At 47.2% G+C, this 12,680-nt stretch overlaps 1 protein-coding gene across 1 annotated transcript in view; it reads right to left on the bottom strand.

Annotated features, from left to right (window-relative positions):
• ZMYM2 (zinc finger MYM-type containing 2) overlaps window positions 1–8,468 on the bottom strand; it is a 236,553-nt gene extending 228,085 nt beyond the window's left edge. The window contains exon 1 of the mRNA XM_082248171.1: window positions 8,356–8,468. The gene's annotated coding sequence lies outside the window, so the exon portion shown is untranslated. The remainder of the gene's footprint in view (window positions 1–8,355) is intronic.
• Between the last annotated feature and the right edge of the window lie 4,212 nt (window positions 8,469–12,680).

Genomic DNA, 12,680 nt, shown 5'->3' with positions numbered 1-12,680 from the left:
ATCAGTTCACAAAACATTTTCCCAGTAGGGTTATGGTATGCCAGGGTGCCTTTTAGCAAACTTTAGGCACGCAATTTTTATTCCAGAGAACAGCAGCTTTCTCCATGGTGTCCTGCCATGGACAACCTGTATGTTCAAAGACTTATGTACTGTAGACTCATGAACAGGGATGTTTGTCAGTTCCCCTGCGGTGTTCAAGCCCTATTACTTATGGATTCTTCTTGCCCTCATTGGGAATTCTGTGTGGTGCCTTGGGTGTCACCTTGGCTGGGAGCCCACTTCTAGAAGAAGCCACAGTACTAAACTGTCTACATTTATAGACATGTTGGTCAACTGATGGGTACTTAAAGAGGAAGCAAACTCTTCCTTTTTTTCCCCTGCAATGTAAATGCATAATGCGCTAGTATATGTGACACTTACCTGCAACGAAGCTCTCGTCATCCACGCTACAGGCTGCATCCATCTTTGCCCGTTTTCTATCCGGGTCTGCGGACTCCGGCTGTATTACTAGCCGAAGCCATGTAACATCATTCCCGCACGTTTGTGTGCGGGAGCCGCCGATCACGGCACAGGGCTCTGAAGAAACGGCAAGGGTGGCCGTTTCTTCAGAGCGCATGCGCCGATTACTTCATCGGCTGCACGCAAAGTAAATATCTCCTAAACGGTGCAAGTATAGGTAAAAGTCAAAAAGGGGATTTACAACCACTTTAACTAGTTCCCATCCATAGGACGTCCTTGGTTTACAGCAGCTCTACCAGGATGATGCCTGCACCTAGAGATATAATCCCCAGTATTTTCAGCCAGCAATTTGGTTTCTATAAGTGATTTAAGTGGCTAAATAGCCACTCAATCACTTCTGCGGGTGGCATTAGGGGGTTGGGCGGCAGGGCCCGAGAGCCGACGTTCCTTACTTTCTCTGACCTCTGAAACCACAAGTGACGAGCATGTCGTCATTTTCGGTTCCACCTGTTTACCTGGCCATTAGTGAACAGGAAAGCAGCAGATGAGCCCGATCTGTGTTTGATCGGCTGCATTGGGGGCCAGAAGAGAGATTTGGGGTTTAATACAGGCCTCGACAAAACCCGGGCGCTTAGCGACCTGGCGCCTGGGGTGCCCTGCAGAAGGTGTCCTGTCATTTTTGTACGGACTTCCGGGCCGTCCGAAAATTGAGGCCCCGGCTTTTCGGCCTACTTGAGATGAGAGGCTTCCAATGGGGAACTGGCGCCCTCTTGTGGTGGCCGGGAGTAATGACTGTTGTAATTACGGTTTCCACTGTTTGTTCACAATGCATTACCATCTCCCTGTCCAGTTAGTTACCTTTGACAGGGAGTGTGGTTATTTATTATTAATTTATTTTTTAAATGTAAAAACTAAATAATATTTTTTCTTTTTTTTTTTTAATTATTAAAAAAAAAAATAATATATATATACATATATATATATATATATTTTTTTTCCAATTATTATTATTAATCATCGCCATGCCACAGCTGAAGGCCCCTTTCACACGGGCTGTCTGATCAGGTCCGCCTGTCAGTTTTTTAGGCAGACTTGATCGGACCCTTCATTCTCCTCTGTGGAGCAGTAATCTGCCGCCATCTGATCCTGTCCACCAAAAGCAGACGGATGGTGGTTCTATTTTCTATCCATCCCGTGGATCGGATCAGATGGCATCGGATGGAAAGAGACAGACAGTCTGTTTTCATCCAATTGCGCTAGAGGAGAGTGGGGTTCTAGTCGTATTTATGTGTAAATTTAGTATTCATTTTATTAAATAAAGCTTGGTTGTTAGTTTAAAAAAATAAAAAAAAAAACTGGCTCCTAACTTTTTTAGCTGGTTCCTAGATTTCAGGAAAATTTGTCAAGCCCTGGTTTAATAGACCCCATAAAAAGGACCAGTCACAGCCCATACTGTCGCAAGGAATGTTGTTTATCACTTGAAATAGCAATAAAGTTAATTCAAAATAATAAAAAAAAAAAGGTTAAAATAGTTTTGTACTAAATATTTAAAAAAAAGAAAAAAAAAATGTACAGCACCCCCCCCTTCCTTACACGCAAATGTGCATATGTAAACGGTACATGGGAAGTATTGTTGTGAATGTCAGAGTGAGAGCATTAACTCCACCTCCTGACCCCCTGTGTAACTCTAAACTAGAAACCTGTAAAAAGCTTTCAAAGCGACACCTATAGAGAATTTTAAGCACTGTAGTTTGCCGTCATTCGACAGCAGACCCAATTTTAACCACTTTACCACTGGAGGATTTTGCTGTCTTACATCTGGGCCACTTTTTGCGATTCGGCGCTGTGCAAATTTAACTGACAATTGCGCGTTCGTGCGATGCCACACCCAAACCCGAAATTTACGTCCTTTTTTTCCCCACAAACAGAGCTTTCTTTTGGTGGTATTTGATCAACTGTGCGATTTTTACTTTTTGCGCTATAAACAAAAAATGGCGTTTATTTTGAAAAAACAACAATATTTTTAACCTTTTTTTATATGAAATACCCCCCAAAAAAAATGTAAAAATCTATTTTTTTTTAAATTTTTGGCCAATTTTTTTTCTGCTACCTATGTTTGGTAAAAAAAAAAATCAGAATAATCGTATTTTGATTGGTTTGCGCGAGTTATTGCGTTTACTAACAAAGGGAAAGATTTCTGTCATTTTTGGTGTTTTTTTTTAACGCGTAATGGCGGCGATCTGCGATTTTTTTTGCGGGACTGCGACATTGCGGCGGACAGATCGGACCCTTGACTGACATTTTTGACACTTTTGGGGGTACCAGTGACATTACTGCAGTAATAAGTGCTATATATATATGCACTGTTACTGTAAAAATGACACTAGCAGGGAAGGGGTTAATTTTATTGGAGAGGGAGGGGTTAATGTATGCCTGGTGCTTACTAACGTGTGGGGGGGAGGTGACTGAGTGACACAAGGACAGATCGAGGGTTCAGCTATGCTGAACCCTGCAATCTGACCCTGCCTGTCACTTAGGAGATCCGCCCGCTCTGTTTACACAAGCGGGCGGATCTCCAAACTAGATTCTTTGACGATCGGGGAAGAGCAGCGGCGATCGCCGCCGCTCCTCCCCTGGCCCGACTCCCGCTGTGACTGAAACAGCAGGAGCGAGCCTCCGGCGGCGCGCGTGCGCCGCAGAGAGAGGAGAATGTCTGGTGACTTAGACCTAAGTCGCCAGACGATAACGAGCCACTGTGCCGCAGTAGCAGCACAGTGAGCAGTGGGGAAGCGGTTAAAGAGTAACATGTTCAGTATCCATATACTCGGCATAACCTTTTTCACATTATACATACAAATTTGGGTATATATTGTTTTTCTATAAATTCATTAAAGTGTATTCTTTCCCAAAAAATTGTGTATAAAAAAAACCGCTATGCAAATACTGGGATGTAAAAAATTGCAACACCCATAATTTTATTCTATAGGGCCTCTGCTTCAAAAAAAAAAAAAAAAAAAAAAATTTATATATATATATATATATATATATATATATATATATATATATATATATATATATATATATATATATATATATAATGTTTGGGGGTTCTAAAAAATTTTCTAGCAAAAAAGAAAAAAAAAGTAGATTTATACATGTGTAGATGTGAAGTGTCAGAATTGGTCTGGATACAAAGTGGTTAAAGTGGAACTTTAGTTAGAAAATAAAGTCCTGCTAGAGGACTTTAGGGTGGCCCCTTTTGCAGGTATAGCTATATAAAACATTAAAGAGGAAGTAAACCCTCCTCGGGAACTTGTACCTATAGGTAAGCCTATGATAAGGCTTACCTATAGGTACTGTAAATATCTCCTAAACATGTACCGTTTAGGAGATATTTACCTTTGATGCATCCAGTGACGTCACCGGCGCATGCGCTATGAAGGAACGGCCGCTCGTGCCGTTCCTTCAGAGCCCCGTGCCGTGACTGTCGGCTCCCGCGCGCGTGAGTGACGTCACCGCGGCTCCGGCCAATCAGATGGCCGGATGCCACGATCCCGGAAGACGGGCGACTAGACATGTCGCCCGTCATAGAGGTGAGCGGACGGCACGGCGGGGGCTCGTTCTAAGGTAAGTATTTCATAATGAGCTAGTATGCAATGCATACTAGCTCATTATGTATTTCTCTTTCAGGTTGTAGAAAAAAAAAAAAAATTTTACCGAGTTTACAACCTCTTTAAAAAGAAGCGCCTTGGCAGTTTAAAATTCAGTATTACACTCACCCTGCTCTGCACATGCTCAGTTGCGCTCTATTTTTAGGCACTGTGCCAAACTTATGGAGGACAATCTGCTGACAGGCTAAAGATTTTCTGCAATTCAGGGGCTCTGGGCTTCAAAAAAAATGGCAGCCTCCAGCAAGAAGAAAAACATTAACAATGCTGAAGGCAATTTACAGCACATTAACTTTGGTAGTATAATTATTAATGTAGAATGTATGTTCCTTGCTAAAGAACATTTATCATCAACTTGTTATGCTCCATTCAGACCTGAGCGTATCGTTTTCAGGCGTTTTTTGCAGGTGTTTGGAGGCAGGCATTGATTTAACAAAAACGCTTGTGATTGGCCAAAAAAGAAGCTCATGTACTTTTGAGCTTCAGGCGTTTTGCTTCCGGAGACAAAAAAGCTCATATGTGAACAGGGGCCATTAAAATGAATGGGATTTTGCTTGTTGGGTGTTTTGAGACTTCAGAGATGAGCGTTTTATGAGCTGAAATACGCTCAGGTGTGAACAGGGCCTAAAGGGTAAAGTTCCACTTTAAACACTTTGAGAATACTTTGTATTCCTTTCCAGCTTGATCGTAGATCTTCTGAAAGCTCTGTTTTGCAAGCTATGGTTTACATCAGCTGATGCTTCTTATGCACAGCAATCTTAAAATGTTTGAGTATTTTCAACGTAGCTCTTAACCACAGCTCCGATTTGGACTCCAGGTGTGCAAACTACTGCCTCGAATTAAGCTTTCGTTCGTTATTACTCTATGGGTTCACTTCCTTTTTCCTCCAGCACTGTAAATGTTTAAAGCGGTAGTAAAAGTGGATTTAAAAAAAAAAAAATCTCTCTCTCTGCAACACAAAGTTATAATGTGCTAGTATGCATCACCGCTGACATGGCTTCCATTTTTTACCCTATCTTCCTCCAAAGTTTGCAGGCGGTGGCTTTTTAAACGGCCAAGCTGGGATGATGTCACTCCCGTGTGCATGCGCATAGGAGCCACTATCACAGCACAGCACTTTAAAGGCAGGAGCACAGTGTGAATGCTCCAGAGATGTCATTGGCTGCAGGAAAATCTCTTCAAAAATGCATGTTTAGCAAATATTCCTTGTACCTACAGGCAAGCTTTATTATAAGCTTACCTGTAGGAACAAATAAAAAAAAAAAAAAAAAAAGTTAGTCTACTACCACTTTATAATGGATGTGTTCAATAAAGACATGAGAAATTAGTTAGTGTGTTATTAGTTTAAAGTGGAACTTCACTTTCTAAATCACCATTACTTTTTCTTCTCATGCTGCTAGCATTAGTAAATAGATAGGAAAGTACATTACATTTACTTGTTTTAAACTTTTTTTTACATTTCTTCGGTTACTTCCTTGTTTCTTGCCTAGGAAAATGTTGTCATACACCCCAGAAGTCTTCAGGAAGGGTTCCCTCAGCTAAGCACACACTACTGCATGCATGTTTGAGCTAAGGGCAGATGGATTCCAGGAAGTAAATGCTGCATTAATCTGCTCCTACCATGGCCAGAAATGCTTGCGGTTTCTCCGAAAAACAAAGCATAGAGACATGAATAGGCGAGTTTGCTTTTAATACTAAAAATGAATTATATAGCATTTTTGGTTTGTGATGCTCAGATCCTGTGAAGAACCGCTTTGTTGTGATTTTACTGAGGATTGAATAACATTTTATAGCAACTGTAGAAAATATCAGGGGGTTCACACACTTGTCCTGAGCACGGTATAGTTACATCCACACACGCATGCCATTTTAGTTTGTAGATCCTTTTATGATTTAACATGATATTAAAGTCTTTTTTTTTTTGTTTAAAAACAACAAACATATTATACTTACCTGCTCTGTGCAGTGGTTTTGCACAGAGCAGCCCTGACCCTCCTCTTCTCAGGTCCCTTGCTTGCCCTCCTGCCAAGTGCCCCACAGCAAAAAGTTTGCTCTGGGCGCACCCAAGCTGAGCCTCTGCTCTGTGCGTCCATTCAGACACGGAGCCACAGCTCGGCCCCGCTCCCTCTCTACCCATTGGTTCACTGTCTTCAACAGCAGTCTGAGCCAATGGCCCCCGCTGCGCCTCAGCCAATCAGGAGAGGGTGAGTCCCGGACAGCCGAATCTCACGCACAAAAAACCTTCTGCCTTTGAAACCACTTTTAGCTCACAGGCAGGGCCCTCCAGACCTTTCTAAATCAAATTGCACAGACCACCTTTATTTTGCAAAGTGCAGTGCAAACGGTCACCAATATAAAATCCATTTAAAGACATGGGTCAGCGGGTCAGAGGGTGGAGGAACTTGACTGGCCTGCACAGAGTCCTGACTCAACCCGATAGAACACCTTTGGGATGAATTAGAGCAGTGGTCCTCAACTCTGGCCTACAGGGCCCACTAACAGGCCAGATTTGCAAGATAACTGAAAAACATCCCAGGTGATATCATTTGCTGCTCAGTGATTGCAGTACTCTAGTCTGCATCTCCTCAAGGTAATACTTAAAATCCGGCCTATTAGTGGGCCCTGTAGGCCAGGGCTGAGGACCACTGAATTAGAAGGAAGACTGCAAGCCAGGCCTTCTCATCCATCAGTACCTGACCTCACAAATACGCTTCTGGAAGAATGGTGAAACATTCCCATAGACACACTCCTAAACCTTGTGAACGGCCTTCCCAGAAGAGTTGAAGCTGTTATAGCTGCAAAGGGTTGGCCAACTCAATAATGAACCCTATGGACTAAAGACTGGGATGATATTAAAGTTCATGTGCGGGTAAAGGCAGGCGTCCCAATACTTTTGGTAATATATTTTTGGCTATATATATATATATATATATATATATATATATATATATATATATATATAGACACACACACAATATATATGTATACACACATAGCCATACAATGTAGCAATCAATAAAGCACAGTGAAAAGATTGTTCTCAGAGCCACAATGCTGCATTGAGGTTTGTATTCTACCACTTGCACTGCATTGTAAGTGCATACAAAATCAGAAAAAGGAGGGTATCCCAGTGGCTGGAGTGAGTACTACATGAAGCATTCCTTTCACTGCCCCCTCCCACCACCAGCCTCATTACCAGAGAGTGTTCCAAATCCCCACACTCACTCACCTACATACAATACAAGGATTTCCCCCTCCTGGCACATGTAAGGGAGTTGTAGGACAGGCCTAGAAGAAAGAATCTGCCTGTACCTCACAATCACCCTTTTATTGGGATTTACTAACATTTTTAGTGTGTGATGTAGCATATAAAGTATGTGATCCCCACTGCTTTCCTTTCCCCGGGGAGAGAAGGAAGAGACTGGTTGCTCCTGGTAACAGAGCATGCGCTACTTTCCTTTGGCTCCCCTGGAAACTCTCCCTCTCACACACAGGGCCCAGCACACATCTGAGGAGAGATCAGTGTGGGGATTTTCCATCTACAAGTGATCCTGGGACTTGTAGTTCCCCACTAGCTTCTATAGACAGATATAGTGGAGATCAGTGGATGGAAGCCGCCCCCCCTCTCCCCTCAGTGGGAGCAGCTGCTGCCCTCACACCAACCATCCGCTCCTATGGCCCCGCAGGCAGGCAGGGGCCCCGCTAGAGGGAGCCCGGGGCCTCTCCCCCTCCTTTGTGTATAGAGGGCGGTCAGGCAGGCCTAGTGGTAGAGCCGAGGAGGGGGCCTGGACTGCCCTCTGGGTATTTATCTACCCCGGCGCTGCTACTCCCATAACGCACGCCCGGTGGCGCTGCCTCCCGTCCGCCATTAGCGCGCTGACTGAACAATACAGCGGCGCTGGCGGAGGAGAGCGGAGAGCCGGCACTCGTACACCCTGAGGTGACCCCCCTCCCTCTCTCCTCAGGGGGCAGCCCGGTACAACACAGCGAGGGGACAATGCCTCTCCTGTACGCCGACAACGCTCCTCCGCTGCTTACACACACAGGCAGCGGCGCGGCCAAAGGGGCAGCGGGAACACCACGGGCTGACACAAAAGGGGGGCAAATAACAGACACTGCCGCCAGGGGGCGCACCAGAGCGCCCTCTCACGTGAGGGCATCCCCACGAGACTCCCTGGGTCCCGTACTTCGGCCTTCTGTTTATAAGCCGACCACTCCGGTCACTTACCGGCAGCTCGTGGAGGTAATGAGGACAGTTGCCCCGGCCGCGAACCCCCGCACAGCAATCCTTTCCCCGTAGCCGAACTCTCCCCGTCCAGTCCCGGAGCATAAGGGGCGGAGCCAAAGCCGCAAGCTAGGGGAAGGCGCGGCCTCAGCTAGCACGGGTCCCTCCCACCTGCCTGCCTGTCGCGATTGGCTGTTAGCCTGGAGCGCTGGAGACGAGGAGAGGAAGGCGATTGGTTAGGAAGCGCGTCCGTCATCAGCATGCCATTCCCTCCTCCCTTGGATTGTGATGATGAAGGGGCGGTGCTGTTGTTAGACCTGACGGAGGCGAGTCACCGCCCATGCGTTGCAGACAGTAGAGAAAGGAGGGGGGATTATGAAGGAGGAATCGGACGATGTAGCCTGGCGCTGTACAGAAGAAGCGCCTGTTCACACCCCACACGCACGGCAGTGTGCGGGGTGGGAGGAGCTACGCGTGGAGCGGGGCGTGACCGGGAGCTATGCTGCAAGCTGCTATGTGTGCATGCAAAGAGCTCCGTCTCGCCACAGATCCCTGTGTGCACCCCTTCGGCGCCGGCTGAGCAAGCGCCATGGTAGCCGTCCTCCGCTGTGCTGCGCCATTAATCATCACAAGCCCTGCTAATATCACTGCCATACACATTGCTAGCGCTCATCAACTAAATAACGTGCAGAGCACAGCCAGCTCATCCCTCCCCCCTCACACGACGTGATGTATGTGCGCTACAAAGCGGCCGCAATGGGGGAAAGCCAGGGCGCTCTCCCCCTCCCCCTGGCGGCCACGCGCGCCTCACACCTGGTGGCCAATGTGGTACATTGCTTTGGCACTGGCTATGGGGCAATGTGCTGCCCCCTAGCTGTGCCGAGGAACACCAGACCCCGCCTCGCGCATGCTGGGACATGTTGTTCTCCGCAGCAATTAGCAGAGCCGCGAATCGCCGAGGCCGGGCAATGTCGGCTCTCTGCCACGTTACGTCACAGTGTAGAGGTGCCGGCCGCCATTTTGTCACCAGTGGGCTGCCAATGTGTGGTGCGGAGCATTGTTGTGTCATGGCGCTGCCTGACCTACACAGCGCGGATGAGTCATGGCGCAGCGGGGCTCCCAGGGCGCCCGACACTTGTTAGGTGGATGAAAGTGAGGGGACGGGGCGGTACTCTGCTCTCCTCAGGGAGACAAAATGGCGGCTGCGAGGGCAACTGGCGCCACAGCGATGAGGGCATGTTTGTTATAGGAGCTGACAGCCGACATGGGTGTCATTAGAAAGTAATAGGAGCCGGACCTTCTCCCTACACATAGAATTCCCTCATAACATGGAAAACGGCTGCAGATAGAGTTCCCTCATAACATGGAAACGGCTGCAGATAGAGTTCCCTCATAACATGGAAACGGCATATCATGGGGGTTGGGGGCCCACCAACAACTCCATTACACCCTGAGACAGCCGAGCACTGAGGGGGAGGGGCATGCTGTGTCCTCTCATACGACTACCTCTCTCCTCTTCTCTCATCATACACATTCATGACTAGAGGAGGATTCCCAACATGCTCCTCTCCCCTCCAACACACTCCATGCTCCTCTCCCCTCCTCATACACATTCATGACTAGAGCAGGATTCCCAACATACTCCTCTTCTCTCATCATACACATGCATGACTAGAGGAGGATTCCCAACATACTCCTCTCCCCTCCTCTTCTCTCATCATACACATTCATGACTAGAGGAGGATTCCCAACATACTCCTCTCCAACACACTACATGCTCCTCTCCTCTTCTCTCATCATACACATTCATGACTAGAGGAGGATTCCCAACATACTCCTCTCCCCTCCTCTTCTCTCATAATACACATTCATGACTAGAGGAGGATTCCCAACATACTCCTCTCCAACACACTCCATGCTCCTCTCCCCTCCTCTTCTCTCATCATACACATTCATGACTAGAGGAGGATTCCCAACATACTCCTCTCCAACACACTACATGCTCCTCTCCTCTTCTCTCATCATACACATTCATGACTAGAGGAGGATTCCCAACATACTCCTCTCCAACACACTCCATGCTCCTCTCCTCTTCTCTCATCATACACATTCATGACTAGAGGAGGATTCCCAACATACTCCTCTCCAACACACTCCATGCTCCTCTCCTCTTCTCTCATCATACACATTCATGACTAGAGGAGGATTCCCAACATACTCCTCTCCAACACACTCCATGCTCCTCTCCTCTTCTCTCATAATACACATTCATGACTAGAGGAGGATTCCCAACATACTCCTCTCCAACACACTCCATGCTCCTCTCCCCTCCTCTTCTCTCATCATACACATTCATGACTAGAGGAGGATTCCCAACATACTCCTCTCCAACACACTCCATGCTCCTCTCCCCTCCTCTTCTCTCATCATACACATTCATGACTAGAGGAGGATTCCCAACATACTCCTCTCCCCTCCTCTTTTCTCATCATACACATTCATGACTAGAGGAGGATTCCCAACACACTACATGCTCCTCTCCCCTTCTAACACACTCTATGCTCCCCCTCCCCTCCAAACACACTCCATGCTCCTCTCCCCTCCAAACACACTCCATGCTCCTCTCCCCTCCAACACACTCTCAGCTCTTCTCCAACACACTCTATGCTCCTCTCCAACGCACTCCATGCTCCTCTCCCAGACATACCAAGTCTCCCCCTTTGTTCAGCAGCTCATGGACACCCGCAAGTGGCGTGCGATCTCCCGGCTGCCGCGGGAGACTTAGGATGTCTGCAGTCAGTGACAGAGCCGCTGCTTCCTGTATAGTTCCGGTGTAACGGTAAAAAACCCTACCTTGTGAAAAACCCCTACCCTCGTCACTTCCTGTCATATACATAATGGAACAGCTTAGCAGTGCGCATGCTCACAGCTCCGGATACGTCATTGAACAGCTGAGGAGCTTAGCATTGCGCATGCTCGAAGGTCCGGAGGGTAGGGAATTTTCACAGTAGTGTGTTGTAACGTTATACCGCATCAGCTGTTGCCGCAGTTACATTAAAACATCTCGGCTCCGTGATTTATATTTTCATAAACCCACCGCTGCTTTTACATTTAGTAGCCGAGATCAGGGAAGTGACGGGTAGGAGCGGGGATGATTCATGTTGTAGCCGAGATGTTTTAATGTAACTGCGGCAACAGCTGATGCGGTGTAACATTACAACATACTACTGTGAAAATTCCCTACCCTCTGGACCTTCGAGCATGCGCAATGCTAAGCTCCTCAGCTGTTCAATGACGTAGGTGCACCGGAAGTGAAGAGGGTAGGGGATTTTCACGGGTATGGTTTTTTCACGGAACACCGGTGTAACGTTAGAATTCCATACCTCGTTGGATTTCCATACCCTCGTCACTTCCTGTCCGAAACAGCTGAGCAGAGTAACAGTGCGCATGCTCAGAGCCCCGAAAACACCATTGAACAGCTGTGAAGTCGAGGAGTGCGCATGCTCGGAGGGAATGAAATAATCACGGTATTGTGTGTAAAGTTATACTTGCGGCGGTTACATAAAAACAGTTCGGCTGCAACATCAATCATCTCCTCTGCTATCCCTGTCACCTCCCTGATGTCGGCTAGTAAATATAAAAGTGGCGGCGGGTGTATGAATTCGCAATGTCGGAGATCTCGGCTCCATGATCCGTTTGTATATTTATTAGCTGAGAGCAGGGAAGTGAGAGGGGAAGGAGCGGAGATGATTCATGTTGCAGAGGAGCTGTTTTAATGTAATTACGGCAAGTGTCAGTACCGTGAGAAATCCATACCCTCCGTAGGTGCACCGGAAGTGACGAGGGTATGGTTTTCTCACGGAACACCGGCTCTGTCACAGGCAGAGTGATATGAAATGCACCCCTCCTCCGCCTGTGACAGGAGCCATACAGGAAGCAGCGGCTCTGCTCTCTACTTCAAATAACTGAAGTGGTCATGGGGGTTAGAGTGTTCCTTTAATATCTCTCATAAGACATAAACCTCCGTATACTGATTCCATTTCATCATCCTCTGGTTGTGTTAAATTGGTTTGGGGGGCGCAGAGTGCCACCTCCCTGAAATGACTTTTTGCAGGTTGGGATGCCTGCTCTCCCCTCCAACACACTCCATACTCCATGCTCCTCTCATCATACACATACATGACTAGAGGAGGATTCTCAAACACTCCATGCTCCTCTCCCCTCCAAACACACTCCATGCTCCTCCCCCCCAACACACTCCTTGCTCCTCCCCCCCCAACACACTCCATGCTCCTCCCCCCAACACCCTCCATGCTCTTCTCCCCCCC

The sequence above is a fragment of the Pelophylax lessonae genome (assembly GCF_965119305.1).
Source record: "Pelophylax lessonae genome assembly, chromosome: 2".
Classification (NCBI taxonomy): Eukaryota; Metazoa; Chordata; class Amphibia; order Anura; family Ranidae; genus Pelophylax; species Pelophylax lessonae.
Note: the sequence above shows the minus strand (reverse complement) of the source record. Positions and strands in the feature narration are given on the sequence as shown.